Source organism: Calidris pugnax, unplaced genomic scaffold, assembly GCF_001431845.1.
Source record: "Calidris pugnax isolate Ruff unplaced genomic scaffold, ASM143184v1 scaffold15, whole genome shotgun sequence".
Taxonomy (NCBI): Eukaryota; Metazoa; Chordata; class Aves; order Charadriiformes; family Scolopacidae; genus Calidris; species Calidris pugnax.
Genome location: NW_015090774.1, coordinates 3,723,968 through 3,748,267, shown reverse-complemented (window position 1 = coordinate 3,748,267; position 24,300 = coordinate 3,723,968). Strand labels below are relative to the sequence as shown.

General features: G+C 36.6%; 1 long non-coding RNA gene across 1 annotated transcript in view; it reads left to right on the top strand.

Moving 5' to 3' along the window:
- LOC106890117 overlaps positions 1 to 24,045 on the top strand; it is a 102,916-nt gene extending 78,871 nt beyond the window's left edge. The window contains exons 13-15 of the long non-coding RNA XR_001412468.1: positions 11,880 to 12,062; positions 13,034 to 13,127; positions 14,172 to 24,045. This is a non-coding gene — a long non-coding RNA (uncharacterized LOC106890117). The remainder of the gene's footprint in view (positions 1 to 11,879; positions 12,063 to 13,033; positions 13,128 to 14,171) is intronic.
- The last annotated feature ends 255 nt before the right edge of the window (positions 24,046 to 24,300 follow it).

The window sequence follows — 24,300 nt, the reverse complement described above, 5'->3', positions numbered from 1 at the left end:
TGCAGGAGAGGGTGGGGTGTTGCTGCTGTTGTTCTTTCCTGTAGGCTTCTTTTTTTTTTAACTTCGGAGAATTTTTACAAATTATCTTTCACGTAGACTCACAGAAAGGGTCAGACCAGAACCTCCCATAGGACATCTGTTTATACTGCTTCCTTTCGTGTAATCTAATATTACTGGCTTACAGATGATACATTTCTTACTTTACAGAAAAAAAACAGCTCCAAACATTTCCAAGCCTAAATCGCCCAATGAATACACTCCATGATAGATGAGTAATTGCACAACCCTGTGTTTCACAAAATGTCCGATTTTAGACAGTGAGGAAGAAAACTAAATACTAAGAGAAAATAGCAAGGTAGAGTCAAAGGCAAAAACATTATTGCAAACTTATCAAGTGATCACAAGATCACAATGAAAAGTTGTGAGGATAATCAATTACAGAATTCCTGAATGTCCATATACAGATGTTACGCGTTCGCATTTGGACTGCATTCAATATCTAGAAATACCTGCAGTCACCATCACCTTAGAGGTTCAAAAATCCAATAAATAAGAACTCTTTGAAAGTCATAGACCTCAAACTTTGTAAGTGGGACCAACAGCACATGTGCAGGTTCATGTTGCTGGATACAATATTGAGTGTTTAGATATGGCAATATTTTAAAAATTCAAAAAATATTTGTTCTGCATCTATAAGCCTCTAATATTCATAGTCTCTTTATAACTAAAGACCTTCCAAGGACCATATCTCTAGACATCAACATGCCTAGAATAACCCATACTTGGACTGACAATTTAACTACTTAATATTAGTGCAGTGGAAAGAGCATTAATATAGTAGTTAATAGTCTTTAAGGAAAAGTACTAGACCATTAATCCCTTCAGAAATTCACTCTAATCTACTCTGTGCTTATCAGTAGCTAGGACTAATTGTCCCATGTTAATAGCTCTTACTGAAAGCCATGTCTTTGAGTGAGTGAGGAAAGCTTTCCTAACAGTCCAGTTCTTATTTATTTATTTTCAAGCATTTTATTAATATTTTAGCTCCCTGTGTTTCAGAGGTGTTTCAAAATCACCATGCACATTTATATACCAAGTACTCAGAAGATGCCGTTTCACAGAACTGAGCCACACTTAATGCATGAGGTGTCAATTTGAAATGTTAGACTAGCAAGTTATATTTTAACAAGGTTTAAGGCCAAATTTATCAAGAACTTGAAGTGAAAGTTTCATTACTTTTTTGAATTGCTGTCTTAATCTTTTGTCAGACCAATGATACATGCATTATATCATTCCAGTAAATCTTCGCATAGTCTTTTATACATATCACAGAGAGAAAATCTTGTTTTCTATGATTTTCATTTTCCAGGAAGAACAAGGGATGTTTAAAACAACTCATGATTAAGAATATGCAAGTTAAAAAAGGCAATAATACTTCCGTGAAAGCTGAATTTCAATACCATCTGGTTTTGAATCTCTTTGAGACTAGAGAAGTTAAGCATTGCTGGCAATCAGACTCTGTGTTGAAAGTGACCACACAAAAACTTTGAATAAAGCAGAGCACTGAAAGAGACTGGGTAGAAGCAGCTGCAGGCCCTAAAGAAAGAGTTAATGGAACTTTCTGCTATATGTTGCATGTGTGTAACTGAACCACAAACATGGTTTATATTTCTAAAAAAAAGTAAAAATTGTAGAGAATCATTATAAAAGAACATTATTTCTAGCATAGTGTTATAACTGGGTGTGCCTCTTCTGAGAGGGAACTTGGGACAACACTAGGAACTGGTTTATGATTCCCTTCCCTTGCTTAAAGTTGATAGTTACTTTCAAGAAGTCTTTAGGGCAGACTTCTTGTTAAGAAGCACCAAGCACAATTCTGCCACACAGATCAGACATTATTAGTGGAATCCCTTTTAGTACCTCCTCATACTGGGAAAAAACCAAACCAACACACATGCTTTCAGTCAGAAGAAGTGTTTCTTGTCCATGGCTCTGAAGCACTTAATTAGAAAGTCTCTGTGACTTACAACGTACAGGACAAGAAACAAACCTATTCCATAATTCAGTCTAGCTTGAAAAAGATGATTCTCTGGGCAGGGAAATGCACAGCTATGTCTAAGACACAGCAGACCAATGTGTAGGCTTCTTGCCCAGAACCATACAAAGCTCCCCTACAAAGGGGCTGCACCTGGCTGCTTCCACCCAGCGCCCTGTCATACCTTGCAGCCCTTAACAGAGCTCTTATGAATGACTGAGGGTGTTCTTGCTAACTATTCAAAGGGAAACAAGTTCCTTTCTATCTAAGCCCGAAGTCTGAGGTTCAGAACTGGTCCCCATTAGTACACGGAACCCTAGATGTTAGTTATAAATCTCATGCAACTGAAAAGAGTTGGTGATCAGTCTTAAGTTATTCAGATCCCTGTGCCAGGCCACTAAATCCTCTGGAATCGTAATGTGCAAGTACAGGATATCTGTGACTTCTTTGCTGCAGTGGTTTTTTCTCCTCTGTCATCGAACAACAACATTTGAAAAAAATCTATGTCTGACAAATATCCCATTTTATGATTTCTCTTACTGTTCCTGCACATACAAACCTGAAGTCCCAGGGGAGTCCCTGAAAGCTTATTTCCATTAAATTAGTTACACACAATGGCAAAATGTGATTTTTGAATATTATATTTAAAATGACACTGATATACCGGGAAAAAAAAAAATGATGAGAATTGCTGTGTGGGAGACAACCTTCCTGCAGCTATGATTATTTTTTTCAATACTTCAGTGTCTATGATTGTGTGCCATCGCTAGAGCTACTGATGCGCATTTGAATACTTCAGGAGGAACACTGTGTTAGCTCAAAGGCATTGAAGAATAGCTGTGTGCTCCCTCCCCCGCCACCCCCCCAGATTACTGGAAACAGTATTAAATAGTTCTGTACATATTTGTGTAAATATATAAATGTTCTTGCGTTTTATTTCTAGAAGTGTCATCTTCCACCTAAAGATAAAAGAAAAACAGCCACTCCCATTATTATAGGTGAAAACTATGTGCCAGGATACCAGAAAATAGATAAAATACAGTGCACTTCAAACAGAACAAAAGGGAAATGCAAAAATGAAGAACAATAATGAAGTGCAATACTAAGTAGGGCATGCAGGACACAAATGGAGGTGAAACTGGTTTGGTTGATTCCTAATGTGATATCCTGAAAACTGAAAAAAAAAAAAGATAATGAACGGAGACCTGTGGTAACTTCAGAGATAGTTTCTTGAAGAGAGGCAAATATCCGAAAGAAGAAGTGATTGCTTACGAAGGCAGCATGAACTACTTGACAGTTTAAAAAAGATGTGTCAGTCACTGGGTTTAAGAATACAGTTCCTTAAGAAACAATACTAAAAGAAAACAGAATGCACAAGAAGGAGGCAACTTCCAAATTAGAGTATCTGTTTGGGAGATCACAGAATTAGAAAATAGAAACCAAAGTTCTGTTCTCCACCAAAGTCATTTCTCCACCAAAAGATGTAATCCACTAAATCAAAATTGTTCCCGAGAGATATTTTTTTAATCTCCTCTTAAAAGTGTCTGAGAATCCTGAGGTCTCAGAAAACCTGTCATGGAAAATAAACACACAAGAATTCTATGCCACTTAGAATGCAGTCTGCTTAGTAACATCCCAGCCAATTACAAAAGCTGTGCCTGAGGTAAGGCTTAAATTTGAGAAGGACAAAGGAAAACATGCCAATGTGCTTCTTACAGAAACTTTTACTAGTATAATTTATTCTTTTTTTCTTTAAGCTTTATATATTAAATATAATTTTAATATAATTTATATTTTAGATCTAATTCAATTCAAAGAACATGTTTGTTCTTAAAATCTGCAAAGCACAAATAATGCTCCTAATAGAGGTATTAGCAAAAATGCTTTTACTATTATTCACATATTTTTATTATTTATTTGTTAATTTTTAAAATATATTGACATACTGCAATTCCACTCAAAGATGGTTTTCCTTGTTGCGAGACCACTTTGAACTCCTCTAGCTTATCAGTGGTGAAATCAACTTACCAGCTACTCCTTTTCTTTTTTTATAACATTATATTACTGTTGTTGAGGTGTTTTTTATAAGAAAAAAGGTATTTGTATATCATGACCATTATTTGAAACTTATATTTCTTTATGTTTATTTACAGGCTGTCAAGATATTTTCTGATATCAAGGCCGCATTTTGATGTAAAAATGGCAGTTTCAAATAATAGGCAAACTAAATTACTTGAAGTTATAACATATTCCTTGAACTATTTGAATTATGGGTTTGGTTTGCAGGCATCCTTCTGTGTGTTTTATGTTTTCAGATTCACCGTCTCACTTTCTAGCACATCAATTTTATTGTAAACAAACCTACGCATTTGGAGATATCACAGTTTGAATATTATCAGATTGAAGCAGGAGGAAAAAGGAGAGTTACTATTTGTTTTCAGTGGAAACTATACATTTTCCCAATTAATTGAAAAGTCAGCACATTTCCCCTAGAAATCAGTTCTAAGTCTCAAACAAAACCAACCTAAGTCAAAACCTCTCAGGTATCTGGCTCAAATACTGATCTTAAGTCCTGCTGTTTATTGCCGATTTCGGTGTTACACCTCAATGTTCTAACAAAACAAAGGACAAAACACATATGGATTACTGGTAGCAGGGTGTCTTGGAGATGCCCTTGTGTGTAATTTAGTTAAGTTTACAGTAATTGCTACTTATTGACTATTGACAGGAATTGATGTCATCCTGTTTTGTCACTACAGGAACTTAATAAGTGCACATACTCTTGTTAAACCAATACTGGCCCATTTACTTGTCTGCCTTTAAAAAAAGTAGGCACCAAACTGCCATCCATACTCCCCCCGCCGCCCATCTTTGAATTATGGATTTGAGGAGAAACTTAGAACTGAGGACAGCCTCAATTCAACTGAGGACAGTTTAAAGGGAATGTTTTGAGTTTTATAAGAATAAAGAATTTCATAGAATAGAAATTACAACTTTTTCAAATGCAAGATCAAGTAATAAAATAATGGCATCTGGATTAAAGCAAAAGAGAAAGCAATTTATGATAAAAGGGCAGTGATATAATGAATAATAGCAGCTGGGTGAGAAACTAGAAGACTAATAAAAAAACCAGAAACCGAGAGCAGAAAGAGATAAAAGAACTGGAAATGCACAAGTAGATGATTAAGGCCTTCAGATGAAAAGGTAAGCGTACCTGGGGGAGTGCTGACAAATAATAAACTTATCAGCTGCACATCTCAGAATCTTTGCTGGAGGAAGGTATCCTGTTAATTATGAGATCTGTGTTTATTAAGATAATTGAAACAGGTTGCTTGTTGATACCCTGCAGTTTCTCCTCCCAATATGCAAAATGGGAAGCAAACCCGCCAGAGTGTTGCTAATGTGGGAGCTCAGCAGAAAGCCCCATACTTTTTTTTCAGTCTGCAGATATCAGTGTTACAGAACATCCCCTTCATCATTTCATGACTGAGCTGAGTAATAAAGTTCCATCTTCCTACTGATGAAGACCAACACTACAGAGCAGCTCCTGACAGAAAGGGCTGCACTGAGGGAGAAGGAGTCAGTCGCTTTGTGATCTGAAGCTTTGCCCCTTTTTCTCTAGTGCAACAGTAATGTGAGTTGGAGTGAGAGCACTGAAGGCCCTAAGGACAGCGTGGAGATGATGGGAGGAAACTCATAGACCTTCTTCCCAGGACACAGAGCAGCCATCTGGACAGTAGCTGTGCTTGTCTGTATTCAGGGAGGCTATATGCACCTCCGGCTCTGAAGAGCCATGAGGGTTGACTGATTACAAAACATTTTCTGAGACTAAATACTGTTCTTAAAGTGCCATGACAATTAATACAAACACAACCGAGAATATGGGCTCGGTTGGGCATTGGTAGCCATGGTTTTCAAAGCACTTACTGATTTTTGTAATAGCTGACTTGAAAGTCCAGCTGTGATATGCAACTATTATGCATTATAGTTATTTGAAAGGGAATACACTAAACGTGAAAAGTAAATGCTAATGAGCTGTTTTGCTCATCATTACATTTTGTTGTACCATATACTGGCAGCCTTCTCAAGGATTATGAGGGTATGTCCTTCAGAATACTAAATACTGCTTTATTTGCTATGTGGATCAGAGAGAAAGCCCCCATGAATATAAAGATTATGCTGGATGCAGAAGGGTGGGTAAGTATTGTTGTAGCTCCTTTGTATTGTGAAAGACAAAAGATACAATTTTATTGGGGGAAAAAACTGAATCTGGTAGAAAGTAAAGTAATTACTCATAACTTTCTTAAACACTGCATTATTGGAGGAACTAGAAAAGAAACTTGACCAATTTTTCTTACCATTAAGATAACTATAGGAAGAAAAAGCTAATGATAGCTGGAATGATCAAGTATAACTACATACACACAGGGAAAAAAATTCATGTTTTGAACCTTAGACAGCTGTGTGAACATACTAGCATAGTCACTGACTCCTGGAGTCCTGGCACTTGAGTCAGAAAGAGAGTAGCCGCCTGTGATGAGGCCGTACTAGCAAAGAAAACCTGTATCTTCTTTCCTCACTGTTCTTTCCACTCTTCTAAGTACTCTAATTTCAGTGAATGATCTCTGTTCACACCGCTGCAGTGCGGGGTGAATCCAATTTGCACTGTGAATAAGAGAAGACGTTACATGCTCCCCAGCAAAGTGCTGCCTCTACTTTTTATATTCTGTTTTCCTTAATGGAGAATGATCAGCAATGAGAATTGAGAAAAACTTCATTTTAGCATTAGCTAAAGTAATAAGAAATTGCCATTCTTTACTCAATGGTACGATATTCCTGTAAATTTCAAAGGAAATTGGAATGAAAGCATAGTAAGTAGTTGTCGAGTGTGTGACTGCCATTTGAAACATCGGTGGTGTTTTATTTTCACAAAGAGCTGTTAAAATATTGTAATGTATCTTTGAATATTTGAAAAAGATGGCAGTAGTTACTATTTGTCATTATTTTGAAGATACTGTTCAGTACATACAATTTGCATGTTCTATCTATGGAAATAGAGTGGAATAGTACATCAACTGACTTCCACCATGGTTTTGTTGGCTGACAGATATATGCTGTCAGTTTTTGGAGCTAAATTGAGAAATCAAACCAGCAGTTTCCTTCATATATTAGCCTAATATTTATTTTCACTGTTAATAATGTGCTTTGCATACATATATTCTCTTTTGTAATTATATGTTAAAATTTAGATACTATCATTTAGAAGAATATAGAAATTAGCAAGAGTTACATTGAAGTGGATAAAGTCAGCAATAAGTGAAGTATTGGTAATGCAGAAGTATCAGTTCTCTTACTATAATCCTAAATTTTCCACAGCTTTGTTTTGAGCTGCTGTGAACTTTCATTCTGAACTTTCAGACTTCAAGACAGAGGTCACTCCATACTTTCTAGCAACACAGAATCATAGAATCATCTAGGTTGGAAGAGATCTTTAAGATCATTGAGTCCAACCACCAGTCCAACAGACAAAACCACCTCTAAACCACGACCCTAAGCACCACCTCCACATATAGATACCTTCAAGGATGATGATTCTACCACTTCCTTGGCCAGCCTGTTCCAATGCTCAATAACACATTAAATGAAGAAATTTTTCCTAAAATCCATCCTAAACTTCCCCTGGGGCAAATTGAGGCCATCTCCTCTTGTCGTATCATTTGTTACTTGGGAGAAGAGACCTCACTACAACCTCCTTTCAGGTAGTTGTAGAGAGTGATAAGGTCTCCCCTCAGCCTCTTTTTCTCTAGGTTCCCTCAGATGCCCTTCATAAGGCTTGTGCTCGAGACCCCTCACCAGCTTTCCCCTTCTCTGGACATGCTTCAGCACCTCAATGTCTTTCTCGTAGTGAGAGACCCAAAACTGAACACAGTATTTGAGGTGTGACCTCACCACTGCTGAGTACAGGGTGATAATCACTTCCCTAGTCAATGATCTCTGTTCACACCGCTGCAGTGCGGGGTGAATCCAATTTGCACTGTGAATAAGAGAAGACGTTACATGCTCCCCAGCAAAGTGCTGCCTCTACTTTTTATATTCTGTTTTCCTTAATGGAGAATGATCAGCAATGAGAATTGAGAAAAACTTCATTTTAGCATTAGCTAAAGTAATAAGAAATTGCCATTCTTTACTCAATGGTACGATATTCCTGTAAATTTCAAAGGAAATTGGAATGAAAGCATAGTAAGTAGTTGTCGAGTGTGTGACTGCCATTTGAAACATCGGTGGTGTTTTATTTTCACAAAGAGCTGTTAAAATATTGTAATGTATCTTTGAATATTTGAAAAAGATGGCAGTAGTTACTATTTGTCATTATTTTGAAGATACTGTTCAGTACATACAATTTGCATGTTCTATCTATGGAAATAGAGTGGAATAGTACATCAACTGACTTCCACCATGGTTTTGTTGGCTGACAGATATATGCTGTCAGTTTTTGGAGCTAAATTGAGAAATCAAACCAGCAGTTTCCTTCATATATTAGCCTAATATTTATTTTCACTGTTAATAATGTGCTTTGCATACATATATTCTCTTTTGTAATTATATGTTAAAATTTAGATACTATCATTTAGAAGAATATAGAAATTAGCAAGAGTTACATTGAAGTGGATAAAGTCAGCAATAAGTGAAGTATTGGTAATGCAGAAGTATCAGTTCTCTTACTATAATCCTAAATTTTCCACAGCTTTGTTTTGAGCTGCTGTGAACTTTCATTCTGAACTTTCAGACTTCAAGACAGAGGTCACTCCATACTTTCTAGCAACACAGAATCATAGAATCATCTAGGTTGGAAGAGATCTTTAAGATCATTGAGTCCAACCACCAGTCCAACAGACAAAACCACCTCTAAACCACGACCCTAAGCACCACCTCCACATATAGATACCTTCAAGGATGATGATTCTACCACTTCCTTGGCCAGCCTGTTCCAATGCTCAATAACACATTAAATGAAGAAATTTTTCCTAAAATCCATCCTAAACTTCCCCTGGGGCAAATTGAGGCCATCTCCTCTTGTCGTATCATTTGTTACTTGGGAGAAGAGACCTCACTACAACCTCCTTTCAGGTAGTTGTAGAGAGTGATAAGGTCTCCCCTCAGCCTCTTTTTCTCTAGGTTCCCTCAGATGCCCTTCATAAGGCTTGTGCTCGAGACCCCTCACCAGCTTTCCCCTTCTCTGGACATGCTTCAGCACCTCAATGTCTTTCTCGTAGTGAGAGACCCAAAACTGAACACAGTATTTGAGGTGTGACCTCACCACTGCTGAGTACAGGGTGATAATCACTTCCCTAGTCCTGCTGGACACCCTGTGCCTGGTACAAGCCAGGATTCTGTGGGCCTTGGCCACCTGGGCACACTGCTGGCTCATATTCAGCCGGCTGATAACATTGAATTTTGCCAGGTACTGCATTTGGCTGGAATGCAGTTATTTTCTTCATGGCAGCTTGTATGATGCTGTGTTTTGAATTTGTGATTAAAGCAGTGTTTGTAACACGACCATGCTTTAGCTATTTCTGAGCAGTGCTTGCACAGCATCAAGGCCTTTTCTTTTTTTCACTCTACCTCCCTCAAAGGCACTAGTTTGGAAGTGCGAAAGAAGCTGGCAGTGGACATGAGCAGGAGAGCTGACCCATGCAGGCTAAAGGGATGTGTGCTCAGCCACAAAAGCTTAAGGAAAGGAGGAAGAGGGAGAACGTTTGTGGTTATAGCTTTCATCCTCCCTAAGCATCCATTACACACATTGAGATCCCGCTTCTCAGGAATTGGCTGGACATCTGCCAGCCAAAACCAAACAGTCAATAAATGCCTTAATTTGCTCTGTTTGTGCACACAGCTTTGTTTCGCTTATTCACTTGTCTTTATCTTGACCCATGAGTTTTTCTCACTTTTGTCCTTCTGATTCTTTCCCCCATTCAGCTGTGGAGGGAGTGAGCGAGCGGGTGGCTGTGGGTTTATCTGTTGACTATGGTCAACGCCACATATGCCATTAGTCTGATTATAATGGGGGAAGTAGAAAACCAAGACTGCCCATTTAGTCAGTAAGAATTTCAAAGCAGTTTTTGTGAGATGAGTTGTGCGGCAGTAGAAGAAGTTAGTAAGGCTTTATTTGGGCTGCAGATAGGAAAAAGGGAGTGTAAAGAGTTATTTTCTGTGTGTTTCCTGATGTTTGCAATGGGTATTAGGTAAGGACAGTGGAGACTGAAAGAAACTAGGATGAGGGGCTGGGAGCTCAGGGGAGCTAGAGTTTGAAGATGAGACAGTGGAAGAATACACAGGAGTTTGGCTCTGCCACTTACTGCAAGCCTTGTGAGTCCATCAGGAACATCAACAGCAACAGAGACACCTGCAAGGAAGAGTAAACAAGCAATTACTTGGATTACACTCACTGCTAAAGGAACTAACTCCCACCTGCTCTAGGGCAGGCAAAACAAATGCTGTCAACTGAGGCAGTTATTTACTTTGCATATGGCTAGTACTGTACCTGCTCTAGATCACTTCAGTGAGCATAGGTGAGCAGAAGACATAAATAAAAGTTCATATTTGCCTCCTCCTCTCCCTCAATACTGAGAAATGATTTATCAGAAAAAAAGGTATGCAAACTTACTGAGGTTTCCAGGTTGATTTTTTTGTGCTTTTTTTTTTATTTTATTATTATTACAGAATCTTCTAGGTTGGAAGGGACCTTAAAGATCATCTGGTCCAACCAATTACTACAGCTATCCTTTGCACATATGCATATTAAAAACAGAGAGAAGGAAGTATAATGATGAAGAAAAGTCCACTACTCAAAGCTCAAACAATGGAAACACTCTAAACCATGGAAAATTCAAGAATATAATTTCTCTGTTTGGCAAATTGAGACTTGAATGTACATAACCTACAGACAAATAGAAAGTGCAAACCAAGCTATGAGATGTTCAACCATAGTCATTCTCATTCTTTCTGACAGAGAAAGGAAGAAAAACAATAATTAAGGGATGTTAGAGGTAGGCAGCCTCTTTCAAGGATAGCATGCATTAAATTTACTAGTTTTCTGTTAAAATTTTGTGGATGTTATTTCTGGTTTTGCCCTTTTGTCCTATTCCCTTGGTGATACGTTTTACAGTAGGGAGATATGCATAATCACAATGCATTGAAAGAAACTTGTAACCTGCCTTCCAAAATAGATACTCTAGTCTATGTTTCAGATGGCAGACAACACTTTTTTTGGTAAAGCCTAGGAAAACTATGAGTAAATCCAAATGTAGCTTGACATAAATTTAAATCTCATGAAAATTTAGACCTGCGCTACTCTGAATGTCATCTCTGTATACAGAGCACATTCTTGGCCAGATACACAGCACAGATCCAGGTTGCCTAATTTACCTGCTTCATACATAAATTGTAGGTTGTTGACTCTGGCACACTCATTAGAATGATCCAATTTAAGGTCTCTCCATGCAGTTCAAGCTTGGATGGATCCAAAACTGTCCTGGCCTTATTGACCAGACTTGTGGTCGGTCTTGATAGTTACAAAGCTGTTAGCAAAAAGTTCAGCCTAAAGTACTTTGCCTTTCATTGGAACGTCCTTAATCAGAAAGACCGCTCATCATAAATCACAGTACAGATTAATGCAAAGCAAGCAAATGGTCCTCTGAATGGACCTTCCGCCTTATTTTATGATTTAATTCTTTAATTCTGTACTGAATTAATTTTGTTTGGGAGAGATTTGATTCTACTTTCCTGCATGTAGTACTTTATACTTGTCTTTAGTCCTTATTGAATTTTATCTTATTGATTTCAGTCTGTTTCTCCAGTCTTTCAAGAACATTGTGAATTCTAATCCTGTCCTCCAAAGTGCTTGCAAACATTCCCATTGGATTTTATAAGGAAACACTATGTTCCATAATGAAAAGCTCTAATGGAGATATTGACCACTCTCTTGTCCAGTACAGACCACTGCAAAACTCACCTAAGCAGCCTGAGGGTAAGTCATGAATCAATGAAGTCAGTGTCTAAAAAAGTAGTTGTTGGTAAGGTATCACATGTCCAGCTTTCCCCACTGTTGACCAAGTCAGTTCTAAGACTGTGAAAAGGAAAAAAGAAAAAACATTATACTAGTTTGACTTGATTTCTTCCTAATAAATTCACACTGGCAATTTCTTAACACCTTGTTATTCTATCCAATCAAATTCTGCTCTTTTAAAATTGATTCAGCAATTAAGCTCACACTTTGCTTATAGCACCTCTTTAATTCATGTAACTTCACACGAAATTATGATACGTTCATGTCATTTTTCGATCATGCATTTATTTCTGGAAATGGCAACAGTATGTTACGTTAATTATTCCACTATTTTTAAAATTTAGAAGCAACACAAACTACTGGCACAGCTACCCATTTTAGACCCGTTTCTTAAGCATGTACTGTATCCTTTGTTTGACTACATTAATTATCATTAGTTAGAGCACAAGTGTGGGTTTTTTTCATTTACAAAAAAAGAGAGACAGACACAGGGGTGAGTTTATTTCCAAGTACTTGAAACTACCCTACTGAATTCCTCTCATAGAAACAGCCTTCACTGACACATCTCTAGCCTGTTACTTGGCAACCTTGACACATTAGGTATTAGCTGCCATCGATGACACTTTCTCACCTTAAAAAAAAAAAAAAAAAAAAGAAAGAAAGAAGGCAGAAGCTTTAAAAAGGACAAACCAAAGCTGAGCTCTGTCTTTCCAAAACAGTGAAACATTTTCTTTTTTGACAGCTCATTCTGTCAAAGTCTATGCTATTAAAAATTATTCAAAAGAGAGGACTATACCTCTGACATCAAGTCTATAAATAGAGAACTAACAACCAGCAGACCCGATAGAGCTTTATACTTCATGCTGTTATTAATGTCCAGTAAGTTCTTTTTACTTACTTGTCTTTTTCTATGTCTTCTTTTTCTTTGGAAGGACAAAAGAAAAAGGGAAATCTCCGAAGTCTGTCTATAACATATTGGTATGAAGAATAGACCGCAAGTTCAAATTCAAATAAGTATTATACCATGTAAGAGACAGAGCTATATATTTTATGCAATAAGGTTGAATTCTTAATGAGGATAATGAGTATTTTCTGTGTATACAAGGGCCAGAAAGATACTGAAGTGTTGTATTCATTTAAATGAGCAAATATGCAGGTTATTGTATCTTTGATCTATCGCAAGAGGGGATCAAATTCCAGTAGTCTTTTAGGAGCAACATATGTCTCTGTGAAAGATGTGAATGATCTACCATAAGAGACAATAAAAGTCTCACTATAAATCTAATCATCAGATAAGGCACCTCTGATTGAAGGAGACATCTGGAGAGAGGCAAATCATCAACTCTAGTTTAAAATATAAGATTTGCTTATTACGCTCAGAAACAAAATACCTTATGGAAACCTCTTGCTTTGATTTGCTAAGAACCCTTCACTTCTGTTATAGCTTCCAATCTTATCACAAAATATTTCATGTATCCATTTGCTTGAAACTTGCACAAAATATATATGCCACCTTCTTTTCCTTATCACTCACTTTTGCTGACTTTCAGTAAAAGCAGATGAATAAAACTTTGCAGAATGTACACAAGACAGGACCTTTAGTTCAACCTCCTTTATGCTGTTTAAATAGCTGGTGTAGCTAGAACTGTTATTCACTTATATGGTGATTCAAATAAATGATACTACCTTTGGAAGATACCTAAGGACTTCAGCACATGCTGTAGCTCTAATGTATCTCTTCAGTTCCCAGTTAATTTACAACTTCTCTCCTTTCTAAGGACCTCAAAGGTGGGGCTTACGTTTTTCTTTTTTCTTTTTTTTTCTTTTTTTTTCTTTTTCTGGCACTACACATATTTAGGTAACCTTTCATTCAACCTTCAGGATCTGGACTATAGAAGGTCTTTAATAATTTAAGTCTTCATGTTTGATTTTCTTTATCCTATCAAGACTCTAATGATGCCTTGGCTTAATATATACCATATGTACCTAGTAGAAGACGAGGTTTTATTTCCAAGTAGTTTAAATTAAAAATCAGGGACTGACTTAAATTCTGGTTCACCTTCCTTTCAGGTTAAAGTGCATGATGACTGTGCAGTGTGGGAGGTCGCACAGTAATAAAGAAACACAAATATGCCCAGAGGGACTAAGATGGCATAGAGAGAGTCCATGATTACTGCTGCTTTCGTCACCCTCTCGCTGTTACGGCTGTGTGACCTGCTGTAGCTCAGAGAATCCTGCTGGCATTTCTGGTGGTTTTATGAATCTCCCCGAATCTCATAATTGAATTGTGAAATGGCAGCTGGTCTGGAAATGAGAGGTACGAGCGCAAAAGGAAATGTACTAAAAGGTATAGGAAGAGGGTATGATGCAATTTTTCAACTAATGGTGGTATTAGGTGCAGAAACAATTAACAGCTGTGAGGCTTAGAAGAAATATAATGGCAAAAGAAAACGTGAGAATATTGAAAAAAACAAAATAGAAGCTTTTATGAACTAAATTGATGCCTAATTGGACCCAGAAGAAGATACTGCCGTGGAGAGGGAGAACAAAGTCATATAATTTGTGCAAAGTCAAAGAAGAAATGGAAACAAGATACACGGAAAGTGATTAAACAGAAAGATTAAGAACTAGCACAAGTACAAAATTTTTCTCAGCAAGAATTCAAAACCAGTGAGGGGGGTTGTGTTCAAATGATACAACATAATATTTTTTGCCATATTCTTTGGCAAAGAACTTCAGAATTTGCCTAGATCTGACCCTTTACTTCATTATCTGCTGAGCCAAACAAGACAACTGGTTTACTTTGACCTGCCATCCATCGTAGCATTGAAAAAATAGGTACAAAATCTGCCACCATCAAAGCCTTAATGTATGAAAACATGCATGATATAGTCATGTTAGTAGTGTTAACAGATGGTATAATATTGCTACCACGTGTGATATGGAAGCAGAAAGCAATGCCGAAGGAATAGCTGCCGACTGGAATAATTGTAAGGTGTCAAAACCAAGGATGGATGTCTACAGATTTAATGAAGGACTGGCTGAACATCATTTGGATCAGGAGACCGGGTGTGCTGTTAAGAAAATCCTTGTCCTAGATGCATTCGAAGGTCACCTATCGCTTGCTGTGAAGAATTTTGCCAAGAAAATGAATATTGATCTTGGGGTTATATCAAGAGGAGTGACATCAAAACTCTTTGTGTAGTAGTGAATGTGCCCTTTAAAGACCACTTGAAATCTTCATACTCAGAATGACTATCGGCAGGGATCATGCTCTAGCTTCTACTGGAAAAAAACATAGTGGTGCAAAACAGCTCTGTCATTTTAAGAGACCACCAAAGACACCACCAAATAATTCCAGAACTTGTAGCTAATGTTTTTAAGAAAGACTATATTTTACATTCCATGAATGGGACAGAGGATGAGAGATGAATACAAAGAAAAACCTGCAAATGGTGAAGACACTAAAAGCGAAGAATAGATGGAAGATGGTGAAGAGAATGACAGAGATGTTGAAGTGTAAAAACTGAAAAGCAATAGTAGTACAGCATATGAGAAGAATACTGCTTAACTTTAGGCAAACTGTTAGTTAAAATATTTTTTATTGATTATGGGTATGCAATAATAACCTTTTTGTATATAAAATTCAGTTGAGAGTAGCTGAAATTCAGTGGTCTTCTCCTTCCTGGTTGTCACTGTGCACTTACTTTTTCATGGTGAGATAAACTAAGATGCATCTACGTTTTGCCACTTGTACCCACTCCTGTGCAGCACTTGTAGTACTGTGACTTGTCCTGATAAAATACTCTGAACTGAATGACTATCATGATCGGGGTTATAAAACCCATAGACAGAAACTCAAAATGTTTTGATGTTGACTTTACAAGCAGTTATATTACTATAGTTGTGATATATGTCCTCCAGACTTGGGCCACAATGGAAAGAATGGGTAGCTTGGATCAAAGTAAAGGACTTGGTGAGCCAGCTTTACCAACAGAGAAATATTACATGCCCATGTTCTCATTCAGTACTACTTTTTTATCTATTTATCATATTCTAATCACAGTTTCAAGTTACACATAAATCTGATTACTTACTTCATCAAAATTTTCCACCCCACGTCTTTCACATTCAATTGCAAAACAGGCAATGAGAGATCATTCCCTCCAACTTTGAAATCATTGCAGACATCATCATTCAGCCTGTGATGCAAGAGTGACAGTGACGTATGACTGGGTGTGCTCTGTATGAGGAGAGAACAGAGGACAGAGACATCAGACCCAAAGTAAATGGTGGAAACGCTAAAGATAGATGAAGCAGGGGAAGTAAGTATAACAGAGTCAATGTGTTCTAGATAACTTATTAGATACCTTATTTACAATTTTAGTTTTAATTTCAGAACATTAACTATATTCTAAATATTTTAATTTTTTGTCCTAAGAAGCAGTGAGTTTCATTCAGTCCTGCAGATCTTATCCCAGAAATTCAAACCTGGTAGAACCCATCACTAAACAGAATCTGTCAGTTCCTGCAGTACTAACTCACAGCTATAGCAATGGTTCAGCCGTATCGTGATGGTAGCTATACCCCATAGGCTACCTGCTTGTGAGGTAGGATAACATTCTTTAACCAACCCCTAAGGTTAGGGTTTGTGCTACTAGGAGTGAACAACTTTTGCTTCATTTTCTTGTAGATAAGAAAAAATAGCCTGGAATACAAGCTTAATTAAGGGTTAAGTTAAAGAACTGTAGGGGTTAATAGGGTAGTTTTAGTCTTTGTTCTTGTAAGTACCACAGTACTTCATCTGCACAGTGGTAGTTATTTGTACACGCTACTTATATTAATTCTGTTGGGGGAGGGTACAAAAGTCAATATATCCTATATAATTTTTAACAGTTTTGATTTGTGCTGTTTTGTGACCTGAAGTGTCATTTTAGAAGAACTGAAAAATTAAAACATTTTACTTTTACAAATGTTAGTTCCTAATAAGATTCTAACCAGTTTAAATATGAATCAATTATTCTTAAATCCCTAGTTTGACATAAATTTAGCTTTGACCAGATGGATGACAGCAATGATATTCTTTGCACTTTTGTTTTACTTTAACAAAAGCATTCACAGCAAATAATCAAATTAATCCATGTTCTTCCAAAGCATACCATCTGTTGAAGTTTAATACTAATATAATAGAAATAGTTCACTACAATATCTTTTTTCATGAGAAAGATTTATTTCCCCCCTAGGCAAAATGCTTCATGAATGGACTAGAAATATACTTTTGCTTTTTGGCCAAAATGGTCACAATGCAGGTTTGACCTGAAAAGCATTGAATTTAGGCTCATGGGCTAGAACTCTAAGCATTTTACACTTGCTCACTCATCTTGCTTAAAATTCAGACTAGAGCAGCCTTCTCCTTTCCATCTTGCAATAACTCTTGTTTGTATTTGGGTTCCTGAGACAGATAATCCTATTTATATTTTAGTTCTCATCTTTCCATTTTCAAACCATTTTTTTTTTAAGTCATGAATATGACAAAAAAGGAAACATTTGTTTCTGTTATGAATCTGACCCAACTCTAAAGAAATTTTTTCAGTATATATTAAATAGATTAGTTACTATGCAGTGCAATTAATGCAACAGTTCTATGAAAGCAACTAGGTGAGGGAAGATGAGAGATTCAAGCTTTTAGGACAGATAGGATTTAGTGTAAAGCTTTGACATTATCAGTCACTAAAAATTAATTATCACATATAATTAGGACAAAGTGTGGCAATTCAAATGAACGAGCTCTTTAGAAAACTAGTCAACTGAAACACTCACCATGGAAAGCCTTATTGCCTCCTCCTCCAAAAAAGAAAGAGTGGATTGGGATGAGAACAGGGTGATCAAAAGCTATATGAACAGCCTGCAAATAGAGAACATAAGGAGATTATGAAAGACATCTTCAAGATAATGAGATTTTTGGCATGAAGAGGGTGGATATACATAAAAACTTCTCAACTCTGCCAGGATGACACTTAAAAGAATCAGAGAGACTCATAAAATTGCTAGTCAGTAGGAGCCAGGTTTAAAAGAGGAAAAGATGTCTTTTCTTGCAATAGATTTTTGCTAAAGTTCTGGATTTAAGAAGTTTAGAGGGGCTCAGGGAAACTGGAAAAGATTGAAAGGGTAAGCCACTGTGGGTTGCTAAATTGACCTGCCATTTTTGGGCTGAGGAATCCTTTCAGATGGAAGTAGTTCAAGGTTCAGAAGATATAGCAGGGGCATGGTTATAAATGTTTGCCCTCTTCCTAATATTCCCTAGACAGCTGTTTAGGTTCTGTTATTGTTAGCTGTTATTGGAGAAATAACATTGCGTTAGCTTGACTTGGTCTCGGCCAGTGAAACGTATTCTTGTTCCTGATTGAAGCCTACCACTGTCATTAGCTTTGATGGACTGTGGATCATGTGGGTCAAATGCTGCACTGGCAAAAAGGTGTATCCATCTCTCAATGGACGGGCATCCTTAAGCTTTTGCTCAATTATGCACTTAAGTATTCTCATGAAACTCTTTATGAAACAGCAGAACTACTCTTAACCTAGACAAAGTTGTCAGCAAGGTTTCCTTGCTATGTGGTGAAGACTGTGCAACTGCCATAGTTTTGCACTGGGATATGAAATATGACTAGACCCACAGGAAATCAGAATCATCAGCACTTCTGGTGTATTTGTCACCATGCAATCATTATTCTCTGTCATATTTCCCAATTATTACAAGAAACACCTGGATTCACATAATTTGTTGTTGTACCTGACAGCACTTACCAGTGAACTGCAGGCAGTACCTAACATGAACAGAGAGAAAATTTGTTTTCCAAAGCCCTATCCTTCCTGCCTAGCCCTACTGATTCATCAAAGCACATAGGCAGCTGGGAAAACTGTCAGTTAAATCCTTAGATTAGTTTCATACTCAAAGATGCGCTGAAGTGCTTTTCTGGACCTAGTCCAGATGCTCAGCATCTTCTAGGATCAAGTTCATATTTATGAGTGCTTCATAAGTGAAGAAAATCATAAAATTGAATGGTTTTGTTCCCATAAAAAGGGAAATATAAAGCACTCAGTACAAAGTAACCATGTGTTAAGTACTCATAGAACATTTTTTCCTTTGTTAATTAAGCAAAATTTCATCTGGGTGGGGCATTTCTTGGCAGCTGATGTTCAGGCGAGAGTCGTGAGTTTTAATTGCCACTTAAATCTAGGGCATCTCATTGAACAAACAGGTGGAGCATATCCACTTTAAATGTATGCAAACAGCTTTATTTATGATAGATATGAGAATGAGTTTTCTGATTGATTAGTTCCTTTTAATTCCAAGGAAATTGTGGCCGATTGCAGTAACTGCAGATTTTCTGCAATGAATGTAGCACAGGTTACACAGAAAACCAATTCAAAGAGAACACTTACAGTTTTAAAATCTGTAATAACGTGAAAGAAATAAACCAAGCAAGCAAGCATATTCCATTTATAACTCTTAGAAATGGGACTTATTAATTGAAATATGTGGCTGAATAGGAAAATAATCTGTTTAAGTCTGACAAGAATCACTAGCTCTAAACAAGCAGCCATTTCTAGGCTGACACTTTGTATGATATAAGGGTTAGCTAGGAACCAGCTATTAAAGTACACTGAATCAGTTACCAAGCTATATTCTGTGATCTGGAAAACAATTCAGTGTTTTATATTTTTGTTTCTAACATACAGAGAAAGGGAGAATGCGTTTGTGAAATGCGTTCCATTTTATTCTAATAATAATCAGTTAGCGATTAAGAAAGCTTTCTTTCCTCTGAATCAGCTGCCAATACAAAGAATATCTCATGTAAACAGCTCTCAGATACAACATACTAGTTCATTGCATTTTCAGAGGCTTAGATGAGGTAGTAGGAGATAATATGCAATTTATTTCTCCTATTTGGGTGTGTAATGGCAAGGCTGGATAGCACTCCGGAGCTAGGTAAGTAGCTATAAACTTGATGTAAGTCTTCATCCTTTTAGGATTAGTTTATACTTCTGATTCTTAGTTATTGAAGCCCTTGATTCCATTATCAGTATGTTAATATGTGAAAAGACATAAGCGGACCCTTAACTGACTGTTTTGGTGGTGGTGTGCTTTGTGACGTGTTACTTTACTCATGTCACCTAAACCAGTGAACCAGTGGAAAATCTGCAGATTAGTCTACAAAGGACTGTGTCTGATGTTCGTTTATTTTTTCTGACTAAAGTAAAGCAAAATTTGCAAAAAATTTTTACTATTGTCTACATTTTTTTTCTTCTGCATAAGGATTATTTATTTTTTTTTTGCTATATTCAGTATTTCTTCAAGAATAATCCTAGAGTTACAAATGGGAGGATGCAATGCTTGTTCATATTACACAAGAATACAGGGACACTAGTTATTGAAAGGAAAGTGATACTCAATATATGACCTTCAGGTCTTTTTGAGCAGTTAAATCTGCACTGGGTTTGTTTTGAAGACCATGTCAGCCGTAAGAACTGATACCTGAACTCATATCTAAACCACATATAGAAGAAAAGGAATAACCTAAAGAGGAAAGACCGAGTTGTTAAAAGCAGGCCAAAGTGTGGTAGAAAACTCAGGCACTACAACCCAGCGGGCCAAGTCAAGAGCATGGTTAGAGGTGAGACAGATGGTCAGCTAAATGGGCAATCACAGCACTGAGGATGCCCCTGGAAGATTAAATAAAGAGGAAGCAGGGGGAAGTAAGCTGATTTTGAGTATTAAAAAAAAAACTGGAAGGGCGTGAAGCATGAGAGCCAATAATAAGGGAAGGGAGTATCAGTGCAGATCTCAACCAAAGGACTGTTCTCCAGGTAGTCTATAGCTTCCAAAGAGTCCTTGCCGAGGCATCAACTTAAGCAGTTTGTCTTCTAGTGGGGTTGATTTCCACATGTGAAAAGGAAAAATCAATGATGGATGTAACATACACGTACCAAAAAATGGATGCTGATCCCGGTCTATTTAGTTTAAGAAACAAGTGGCTATCAACTGTCACTGTGGCAGGCAGATCATAACTTAATACAGCCTGAAAAAATATTCCAATTTACATCTGCTTAGAATACAATCACACTTCTTAACTGTAGACCAGGAAACACAATAATAGAATTAGAGCTGTATTTTAGAAGGATGGTCACAGTGATAGTCTTGAATTACCAGGGAAAAAAAACATATTCTTATTTACAGAGTACTGTGTCTTTGAGGTGAGCTTTAAAATTAGCTTTCCTTCTTTCTCTGTTCTCCCTAAAGAGTGAATCAAATTAGTTTTGTAGTATATTTTTAATAGGATTTGTTTCTCAATAAGGCCTTTTTTCATCAGAGCCTATATTTGAAGGTGACTATGACAGTTTTCAGTGAGGAGGGATGAAACCAGATCAAGAGGAGCTATTCTTAGGATACAGTGGCAAACCTGTTTTTTTAAAAAGGAAAAAAGAGTTAGACAAATCTGGATTTTAGTTTTACATAAAAAGGAAGCTGAAATCTTAGAAAACATTTGAGCAGTTGTAAGCTTGAAAATCTGTTTCACATTTTTCACTTTAAAGCACCTGCATTCATTAATTAATAGGTTATTTTTCATTAAAAAAAAAAACAAACCAAAACATTGAGATCTTTAAAACTATTGCTATTCTTTGGGACATAAATCCCTCCTCCAGAGAGCTGAATATTTATTTCATTAGTTAGTGAAAAATAAGGAGTAATGAGAGCTATTTGGTTGTTTGTTTTTAAGTCATTATTTTTAGCTTATTTTTTTTAAAAAAAACATTATATAGGTTACAGTAACAGGTTAAGACTCTCTGTTGGTGTTCTATGTGAAAGCACAACATGAGGAACAATTAGAAATGAATAAAAATATGGCATGATTAAAACTAGCTGTTTCTGAAGGCCAGATATGGTATTTTAAACAATAGGTAAGCTTCGAGATGGTTTTATGACACCATATTTGAAGAACGGTTTCTGAAGAATGAGACTGGGATAAAGCTGCTCCTTTAGCAAAATGCAAAGCCGTTTGATGAAAATGACTTTTGCTGTCTAAAGCTAGGCTATTTAAAAGAACATCACTTTCATAAAGAAAAGCTGATTTATCTTGTGTCTTCACACTAATGGACTAAGCCTGATATAACACAGACCTTCCAAAGCTTAAAAGGAAGTGGTAAAAATCATTGGGTAGAAAAGTTAGTGGTGGAAATATGGGACAGAAAAATTAAATTCTGCAAAAGCTTCACCTCATAGTAGTTTTAGACATCTTGCTTCTTTCAGAGGACTTGGTCTAAGATGTTAGCTTATGTTAGCCATCTAAAATTAAGTGTCTTCTCTAGGATCATGTCCCTTAGAACACAGGAGAAAAATGCACTGGTGAGAAACATAATGCCAGTATGAGCTAAAATCTTCTTTAAAACAGGAAGCATCCCATCTTAGTTCTTCCTCACTCCTAATTTCTGAAGTTGCTACAAGTTGTTATAACTTCTGTCACATTAGGAAATTGAACCTAAAATTGACTATGTTCAGATTGCCTTTGGTTACCTGCATCGGTTTCCACTGGGATGAAATGATCGGGCTGATCAGTTGAGATGATTAGAAATGGCTTTTTAAAATAACCTTTAACACAATTTACAATCAATATCAAGAGATTTCAAATTTGATGACTTGATAAATATTCACATGTGTTATTCCAAGTCACTTTTCACCCCTTGTACTTTAAAGTCTTGTTTTTATCAGATATCGTTTATAGAGAGCGTATGTGTTAGCTGTAATGAGCTGTGACACGCAAAGTGAAGGGGAGCTACACCCAGATCCAGCCTCAGAACTGCCTTCTGGCTGGTTCACACACAGAACTTCTTGCCTCTCCAGAGAGGAGCATTTCACTCAAAGTCATCCCTGTGCCTACGTGATATGTATGTATACATGCATCTCAGAATAAGACTATTTTCAGATTTGGTTCAATGCTCAGTATTTTAGTTCTTTGCATCAAGAACAGCTGTTTTTTCCCTGTTATGAACACTTCTGGTAAGGGGTCTTCAGAACGGTTTTAACTTACTCTTTCATTAGTAGGAGCATAACAGTCTTGTAATGGGAAAAATTTAAGTGGACTATGACTTTTTGTAAATGCTGTAGCTTAAGGTTCCAATCTCTATCAGGTTTCAGGCATCTGTTGTCTCTTTCTATTTCATTATATGCTATTCTTTTCTCCAAAATTTTTCCTTCTTTAAAGATTGCCTTTATAGTTCCCCTTCCAAGAGCATTAGCTACTTACAGATTGACTTACCTTCGCATATTTTAGAGGCTTCTCAGGAGTTGCTTATCTCTATTGACTATCTAGGTAACTAGCTTAAGGCAACATGAATAACTTTTAGATGGTTAACCTTTCTTAACCCCTTTTTTTCTGGAAAGCTTAAGTTTTCTTTTTGCCTTTTTCATTCTTTTCCCAACCATCTATGCACTTTTCCCACTTCTTTTAAAGATTCATTTCTCTGCAAGCACTTTTCACTGCACTGTTCTTGATAATTGATTATCTCAAAGAGGGGTTTTATTTCCTGCTGCTTTCCTGCCACATATTTGGCATATGTTACCTTTTGCTTCTGCAGCACTGCATTTAACATCTGTCGAAAGAAATATAACCGAGTGCTAGAAGACAAAGAGCACTAAGATTCGTGAGAATGCTTTTTCTTATAATAGTATTACAGTGGAGTTGGATGGATATTACTTTTAATGATAAATTATTTTGAGTGGAGTTTTTATTATCTCATTTTTCTAGAACTTTCACCTGAATTTTATACATGGAGAACTCTTAAAATAACCTAGCTCTTTCAATAATGGAAGTCTTCTGAAAGATTAAAATTACGATATTTGTTGAGGAACAATGTAGGGACACATTTGAACAATACCAATATTAACATACACATATCTATATGTTGATTAAATGAAATGTTCATATGCTTGTTTAGTTATAGTACTATGAATTTTTTAGGCAAATAAAAGAATTTTTTAAACTATTTTTATTATTTTCTATTATTATTGTTTCAAGACTCTGCTTCTGATTATGTTTATTCTTACCATTACTACAGATATACGCCTCACATATCATGCTAAAAGAGACAAAATACGTATGATAAAATTAAAAATCTGTCAAAACAAGAACAAAAGTCACTA